The sequence below is a fragment of the Macrotis lagotis genome, chromosome 5, assembly GCF_037893015.1.
Source record: "Macrotis lagotis isolate mMagLag1 chromosome 5, bilby.v1.9.chrom.fasta, whole genome shotgun sequence".
Classification (NCBI taxonomy): domain Eukaryota; kingdom Metazoa; phylum Chordata; class Mammalia; order Peramelemorphia; family Peramelidae; genus Macrotis; species Macrotis lagotis.
Window position 1 is genome coordinate 163251242 of NC_133662.1, and position 9308 is coordinate 163260549.

The 9308-nt window shown below is 34.6% G+C and overlaps 1 pseudogene; it reads left to right on the top strand.

The window, feature by feature from the left end:
* Positions 1-1403: 1403 nt before the first annotated feature.
* Positions 1404-8837, top strand: LOC141488068 (60 kDa heat shock protein, mitochondrial-like; annotated as a pseudogene).
* Positions 8838-9308: the final 471 nt, after the last annotated feature.

Genomic DNA, 9308 nt, shown 5'->3' on the forward strand with positions numbered 1-9308 from the left:
CATGGCACCACAAGAATAATGAATTTAAAATATGCAAATGTCTTATATTCTCATCTTAGAATCACCGTTTAGAGGGCTAGAAGCATCTTTTGCAATCTAGTTCACCTCATATTTTTTAAATTTCCAATTGATACTTAGTTTTTGCAATTACATGTTATGAAAGTTTTTCAACATTCATCTACATATGTGTGTATATTTTTAAGTGTCTTCCACCCTCCTTTCTCAACCTCTTCCCCTCAGTGGTGAACAGGCTGGATAATATTGTACATACCCATTTGTGTTTAATATGTTTAATGATTAGTCCTTTTCTGTGTGAGCAATTAGGATTAAGGGATAAGAAAGAAAACCATGAGATAGAAAAGAAAAACATAAGAAAAAATTTAAAAAAGTGAATGTAGTGTTCATTCAGATTCTGTTGGGGCTTTTTATTTTGTTTTGTTTTTCTTCTTCTGGATGTGAATAGCTCTGTCCATAGCAGGTCTCCAAGGGTTGTCCTAGCCACCTCCTTAATTTTTTACAGATAAGGGGAAGAAGAGGGGGGAAAAAGAAGAAACTTGCCCAAAGTCACACACACAATCAGTTAATGACAAAGATAATAACAGAACATAGATCCCCTCACTCCTACTTCCAGGCTCTTTTGCCTCTATTACCCTACCTCTTAGGAAACTAACAAATTAAAAACTATCTCAAAAATGAATAGAAAAGGAACAGCTTTGTGGTGCAGTGGATAGAGCATGGACATTCAGGAGCTCCTGAGTTCAGATCCAGACTTAAACACTTGATACTTATTAGCTATTTGTATATCCTTTTGCCTTGAAAAAAAAATAAATGAATGAATGAATGGAAAATGCAAAATAGGAAATGAAAACCACATTTTAAAGGAAAATTAAAAGAAGGTAAGTGGTGCCTAACCACCTGGTTTTATAGATTAGGAAACCAATCCAAACTGATTTAAACATCTTACCCAAGGCCTTGGAGTTAAATAGTGATACAACTAAGCCTAGAATTGAGATCTTTTGATTTCTGGTCCCAGGTTGTTGGAGTTTTTTTGGTCCATTTCATTCTATTCATAACCATTGATTTTTATAATAATGACAAGAGACATCCTCTTTAGCATCACGAAATTCATTCAAAACCATCAAATAAAACATTCTTAAGATCACAAGATCATTGTTTTGGAACCAGAGGAGATTTAGAAATCATATAGTTCAATTCCCCACCCCCTTTACAGAGAAAAATCTGATAGTCGGATAAATTAGATGAATTGTCTAAAGTCATGGAAAGTGCTATTGAGTAAAATTCATTCTCACCTGGTATGTTTTAACATCAAAGATATATCTGAGAGCAAGTTCTGTTTTTGTCTTTTTCTCTTCTAGCATAGTTCCTGGTGCTTAGTAGGTATTTATAAAAACCTATCATCTTGTTGGCTTGACATGGTCATTTAATTCCTTGTAAGTGGTTATTCATGCATAACTAGAAGGAACAAGGAATTGTTGATGTTCAATGGCAATTGAAACCTTTGACATTGGACAAAAACCTATCCTCTAGTCATTCTAATTAAAAGGAGTTTAAGTTACTGTATTAACCTACATGATAAAAACCAATCTATACAAATATCCTGAGCTGACTGATCAATTATGAAGCTTATCTCAACTGATTAAAGATCAATAGCTCAAGCATTCCCACAGCTACCCATCATCTCAAACAGTGAATTGCACTAAGGATAGTAGTACAGTAACTTACAAACAGTATTCTCTCTGATCTCCTCCATTTTCCTTCCCTTCTTACCCTACCCCAGTACCCTTATCAGTTGCAAGACTTTGGAAAAGAGACTATTCTATATGAAAAATCTGAGTTCTTTGGAGACATGCAGTACAATATTAACTTTTTCTTGAGGCTTAGAAATAGTCAAATCCTTCACTATTATCCTTCCCAAGAAAAGTCTAAAGTCATACATTAGGGAAATTTTAATCCAGATCATACTGGCTTTTTTTAAAGAAAGTCTTAAGAAACTTATCCCTTTTTCAAACTAGGGAGAGCCCACTGGAGTGGAGATAGTATCTGGTTGTATTTTTTTTAGTTGCCATATGTTTATAAAGTCTTCTGTTTATTTGGCAGGCTACAGAGACATAATTCTTAAACTTCAAGGGGGTTGTGACATATGCAGGAATTACAAGGCAGCTAACATAAAAACATGTAGTTCATATACTTCAAAGACCCCTTGGATTTTACAAATTGTCCATAAAATGAAAACCACGGACAGAATGCTCTCTTAGCTATAGTTGCCAAGAATGAAGTATGCTTTTTTTGGGGGGAGGGAATTTATGTGTGTGTTTGTGTGTGTGTGTGTGTGTGTGTGTGTGTGTGTGTAACTTCGCTAAAGGACAGCTGGAAGAAGAGGGTTAAGGAAGGTGATGGTAACAGTTGGTAGTGAATGAACAGCAGAAGTCTGCAAGCTGACCATGATTGAAATTCTATCTTTGGGCAAGTGATGGATAAGGAAGAAGAAAATTTTGAATCTAACTTTGGAGATGTTTCATCTTTTTCAGAAGCATTGAGGATATGCCTAAGTCTTTAATAGAAATTTTAAGTACATTTTGAATTTTATACATATTTTGCACAACTAGTTTCCCCTTTTTTATTTCTGTCCTTTTTAAGTTTAAAATAACCCTCAAGAGAGTGTCTGCTCTACTTTTTCTAGAAATAGCAGTGGAGGAAAGGAGGGAAATGGCAAAGACTATATTCTTCTACTTTCCTTTTTTTTTAAAAAAAAAGAGCTTCCAAGGAGCTATTCTAAAATACTACATTTAAGGGGGCAGCTAGGTGGCAGTGGATAGAGCACCAGCCCTGGAGTCAGGAGTGCCCGAATTCAAAGCTGGCCTCAGACATTTAATAATTACCTAGCTGTGTGGCCTTGGGCAAGTCACTTAACCCCATTGCCTTAAATAAAATTAATTTTAGAAAAAGAAATTATACATAAAATACTGCACTTGTTATAAACAAGAACATTATTTCATAGGAGGGAGAAACAAGGATGTTTCCTCATTGTAGAGCTCTCATTAGTGGAGAAATAAAGGATAACACTATGACCAGGCTGATAAGATTCAATCCAGTTCAGTTGAGACACTTGCTATGGCTTGATTAGTTCAACAGAAAAAAATGATTGGATATATCTCTATATGAAGAAATTTAAAATATTTTGTCTTTCACTGAGGATTCAAGTCAAAGAAGGCACTGGGGATTCAAATAGATATTAACAGAAAACAGGAGCAACCAAAAAAAGAATCAGATCCAGAAAAAGAAATGTACAACCAGAGTAAGAAAAAGAATTATACTTTATGAGTTTTATCTTTGCAGCCAAGGAGGAAATTCCAAGTCAAGATTAAGAAGGAAAGTATCTAAAACAAAATAATATATATCACCTAAATAGGGGTTATATATTCCTTCCGGCTTTAAAATTATGTTTTAAATTTATTTTATCCTGAACTTAAGAAATAAAACAAGCATTTCCATAACAGTAGACTAGAAATGATTGCATATGAAACAGCAAATCTTTTATATACAACTTGCTTTCTTTTAAATATATAACAATAGTGATCATGTGATTTTAATTTTTTCCTTTTTTTTCTTCCTTACCCTTATCACACTCCTGCCCTAGAAGTGACCATGACTTATTCTGAATTGCCACATAGAAACTTTTTTTCTCATTAAATGTGTCCTTTGGCAAAATTGAAACATTTCATTGAGAAGATGTAAAAGACTTATTTGTATAATGTATTCATGTGTTTGAGGAGTGACAATCGTGTAATAAATACACATGAAAACCAATCACATATGTGTAATTTGAGCTTTGAGTTCTTTGTTCAGACAGATGACTTGAGAGGGTATTGGTATTTGAATGAAAATAGATTTTAAGTTATGTCAGAATCTATGGGGATAAAGACTGATGTAATTGAAAGATCACTGATTTCAGATTTAGAAAACCTACATTTGAGACCTGACTCTGTAACATAGTAGACCTCAGGTTCTTCATCTATAAATTGTAGTTGTAAATAGATGACCTCTAAGAATCCTTCTAACTTCAAATCTATCTTGAAAACGTCTACTAGTAATAATAATAATAGTATAATAATAATAACAACAACAACAATAATAATATCCTTTATATTACATTACCTAATATGGCCCTCACAACCTGAATACTTTAAATGATGCAAAAATTATTATTCCCCTCCTCATTTGTTGCTGCCATTCTGTACCACATGCTTATCTGCCTGCCCCTGCAGAAATGGTCCGGTTGTCCGCAGCCCTTCGCCAGGTAGGGCCAGTATCTCAAGCACTGGCCCCATAACCTGACCCATGCTTATGCTAAAGATGTCAGATTTGGAGCAGATGCCTGAGCGTTAATGCTTCAAGGTGTAGATCTTTTAGCTGATGCTGTTGCTGTAACTATGGGCCCAAAGGAGAGAACTGGGATCATTGAACAGAGTTGGGGAAATCCCAAGGTAACAAAAGATGGCATGACTGTTGCAAAATCAATTGACTTGAAGGACAAATATAAAAACATTGGTGCCAGACTAGTTCACGATGTTGCCAATAACACAAATGAAGAAGCTGGGGAATACTACTACCACTGCCATTGTTCCATTGCTAAGAAAGGTTTTGAGATTAGCAAAGCAGTAAAATCCAGTGGAGATCAGGAGAGATGTGATGCTGGCTATTGATGCTGTCATTGCTGAACTTAAGAAAGAGTTGAAACTTGTCACAACTCCTGAAAAAAATTGCTCAGGCTGCTACAATTTCTGCAAATAGAGACCTAGAATTTGGTAATATAATATCTGATGCAATGAAAAAGGTTGGACAAAAGGGTGTCATCACAGTAAAGGATGGAAAAACATTGAATGATGAATTGGAAATTATTGAAGGCATGAAACTTAACAGAGGCTATCTTTCTCCATATTTTATTAATACAGCTAAAGGTCAGAAATGTGACTACCTATGTTCTCTTAAGTGAGAAAAAGATCTCTAGTGTCCAGTCTATTGTACCTGTACTTGAAACTGCAAATGCCTATCGGAAGCCTTTAGTCATAATTGCAGAAGATGTTGATGGAGAAGCACTAAGTACAATGGTTTTGAACAGGCTAAAAGTTGTAGTACAGGTTGTTGCTGTAAAAGCTCCAGGTTTAGGGGCGGAGTGGATAGAGCACCAGCCCTGGAGTCAGGAGTACCTGAGTTCAAATCCGGCCTCAGACACTTAATAATTACCTAGCTGTGTGGCCTTGGGCAAGCCACTTAACCCCATTGCCTTGCAAAAATTAAAAAAAACTAAAAACAAAAAAGCTCCAGGTTTTGGTGACAACAGGAAGAACCAGCTTAAAGATATGGCTATTGCTACTAGTGGTACAGTGTTTGGAGAAGAAGGATTATCTTGGAATCTGGAAGATATTCAACCTCATGACTTTGGAAAACTTAGGTTATTGTGACAAAAGATGATGCAATGCTTTTTTTTTTTTAGCATTTTTTTGTTTTTTTAAATATTTTTGCAAGTCAAATGGGGTTAAGTGGTTTGCCCAAGGCCACACAGCTAGGTAATTATTAAGTGTCTGAGACCGGATTTGAACCCAATTACTCCTGACGCCAGGGCTGGTGCTTTATCCACTGTGCCACTTAGCTGCCCGATGCAATGCTTTTGAAAGGAAAGGGTGAAAAATCCCAAGTTGAAAAACGTGTTCAGGAAATCATTGAACAATTAGATATTACTGCTAGTGAATGACTATTAAAAGAAAAGTTAAATAAATGTTTGGCCAAACCTTCTGATGGAATAGCTGTAATAAAGGTTGGTGGAACAAGTGATGTAGAAGTAAATGAAAAGAAAGATAGGGTTACTGATGCACTAAATGCTGCACATGCTGCTGTTGAAGAAGGCAGAGTTCTAGGAGGTGGCTGTGCATTGCTTCACTGCATTCCTGCCTTAGAAGCATTAACTCCAAGTAATGAAGATCAAAAAAAATTGGAATAGAAATAATTAAAAAGACATTGAAAATCCCTGCAGTGACCATTGCTAAAAATGCAGGTGTTGAAGGCTCATTGCTAGTAGAAAAAATTTTACAAAACTCCTCAGAGATGCCATGCTTGGAGATTTTGTGAATATACTTGGAAAAGGAATAATTGACTCAACTAAGGTGGAAGAACTGCTTTGTTGGATGCTGCTGGTGTAACTTCTCTGTTAACCACAACAGAAGTTGTTGTTACTGAAATTCCTAAAGAAGAGAAAGAACCTGGTATGGGAAGAATGGAGATATGGGAGGCATCATGTTCTAATTTATAGAATAATGCACTTATCATTATGATCTGTGATGCAGTACTCTTCAATAACTTCAGAGAAAGTTGGAGACAGGACTGAATTAAAGGCTGATACTATAACCATCTATTACCAGTTTCAGTTGACAAAATATGTAATGGTTTACTGCTGTCATTATCCATGCCTATAGATAATTTATTTTTGTATTTTTTGAATAAAGACATTTGTACATTCCTAATGGTTGCAAGATCCATGTAACAATGTTTTGCTTTTCAACTTAAACCAGCTGAGGCATTTTTACTATTATTCTGTTAAATCAGAATTTTAGTGTTACTATCACTAGAAGGAAAGTTCAGAAACAGCCTTTCTGTATAGATGAAGATTAATTAAAATTATGTACAAAGTAGAGAAATATCCAATTATGGGATGACCTTTGTGTAACAAAATTGTTTAAAGTTAAAAAATATATTATTCCAATTTTACTGATGAATCCCAAAAAAGAGTAAGTGAAGTGCCCAAGGTCATATTGCTTGAAACCATGATGTAGATCATTCTATGAAAAATACAGTGTACTTTGCCTTAATACTACCTGTTTAGTAATCAGTTTTCTGCTTATGTTATAGTTTCTTTCCTACTTTATAGCTATAATTTTGTGGATTTTAGATACATCAAAAGAAGTAATGGTACAGAAATTTATGTACTTGGGAGCATATTATATTTAAGGAGCAAATGTTCATATTAATTATATATATTAAATTTATATTTTAATGAAATAAGGGACACAAGAGTGTTTTATAATTAGCAACCCTTTTAAATTAAGCAACTACTATTAAATGACCAATAACATCTATGTTCAGTGACAAAAGAAAATAGGGTCTTGGAATCAGAAGAATAGGAGTTCGAATCCAGCCTCACACACTTACTAGCTGCATGACCTTGGGCAAGTCATTAAACCCTGATTGCCTCACATCCAGGGTTATCTCCAGTCATTCTGATTCATATCTGGCCACTGGACCACTTTTCTTCAGAGAAGAAAGTGAGGCTGGTGACTTAGCACAGACCCCCTCACTCAAATCCAAGTCATATGATTGTCATGGCATCACCTCCCTGATGTCATGGTCTTCTTTGAGAATGAAGGACAAAATATTATTATTTACATTAATTACTATTTCAAAGAAGAAAAGTTAATTCCGTTTCCTTGTATAAGTAGCCCATTCAAATGGATGACTTAGGTTCTTTTGGAATTACAAGCATTGTTTTCAAATTAGTAGCTTAATTAATAAGAATCCATATACCACACACCTGAAAGAAGGTCATTTGCTTTGCATAATTTTAAACCATGGGCAAAAATATGCATGGACTTTTCTAAGTCTCTTCACTGTCCTCAGCTCAACACCTTTTCAAGAAATATAATATATATATATATATATATATAATTTTCAAGAAATATTTAATAGGGTGGCTAGGTGGTGTAGTGGGTAAAGCACCAGCCTTGGAGTCAGGAGTACCTGGGTTCAAATCCGGTCTCAGCACTTAATAATTACCTAGCTGTGTAGCCTTGGGCAAGCCACTTAACCTCATTTGCCTTGCAAAAACCTAAAAGAAAGAAATATAATATATATATATATATATATATATATATATGTTAATGCCTTAAGACACCAAGATGGCACAGTACATAGAGCACTGATGCTAGAGTCTGGAATACCTGAGTTCAAATCCAGCTTTAGACATTTAGTAATTATACAAATATGGGCAAGTCCCTTAATCTTTCTCTACCTCAGTTTCAGATAAAATATGGGAAAGATAAGAGCATATATCTCCCAAGGTTTTTGTGAGGATTAAAAGAGATCACATTTGCCAAGGATTTAGCACAACGACTGGCCCATATTAGAAATCTAATAAATGTTTTATTCCTTTTCATCCTTTTCTCTTTGTTTATCAACTAATTGTTTCATGTCATAATCTGAAGAGAAGGTGTGGGTTCTTCATTTGCTTTTTTTTTCCTTTTTGGAATTAGACCCATCTCTTTTGAATAGGCATGAATCTCATTGAAATATTACTCTAGGGCTTGAATGTAATGATGACAATATAGAGAATGATTAATTGCCACATGAATGATATAGACAATTTTGCCATAAAGAACCAAGCAAATTTTTGCATCAATAAGTACTACCAATTGTGAAATGTATATTTTTAGTCATAACAATATGGGATAAAAGGTGAAATTATCCTTAACTAAGCATTCTAAGGAAGGTAAATGTTAACCAGCTTTCCAACATATAAGTATCCTGTTTTCCTGACTTCAGCCTCTGACATTTCAGTGCAGGTAGGAGCAGATCATAGAATCAGAAGTAAAAGTGACTTTAAAGGTCATCATTTTATGGATGGAAAAACTGAGATCCAGAGAGTTTTTGTAATTTACCCAACATCATACAGTTGGCAGAGTACAATTTGAAGCTAAGTAGCCATTCAAAATTCCACGCAATTTCTAAGATATAACTCTAAATCCCAAGTTCATTCAATATAAATTCAATAATACTTATTCAATGACTATGAAGAATCTATATTTATATTCAAAATGTATATTCTACATAGTAAAATGCTTAAAAATTGAGAGTGATTATAAAATTTAGATAAAGAAGAAAATAGATATTTATTTTGTACCTTTTGTATGCTAAGAACTTTATAAATATTATCTCATTTGATCTCTACAACAACCCTAGGAGGTAGATACAATTGTTATCCCCATTTTATAGAGGAGAAAATTGAGACAAACAGAGGTTAAGACTGACTTGCCCAGGGTCACACAGCTAGTAAGTGTCTGGAGTCAAATTTCAATTTAGCCTTTCCTGACTACAAGAACAGGACATGCAATTCTCTAGCTATGAAACATAGACCTTGGTCTCAAAGATCGTAGTTTAATAGCAGAATATTTTATATACAAACGCATTATTACATGGTAAATGGATTGGAAAGTTGCCCCCAAAAATGTTTTATAAGGGAT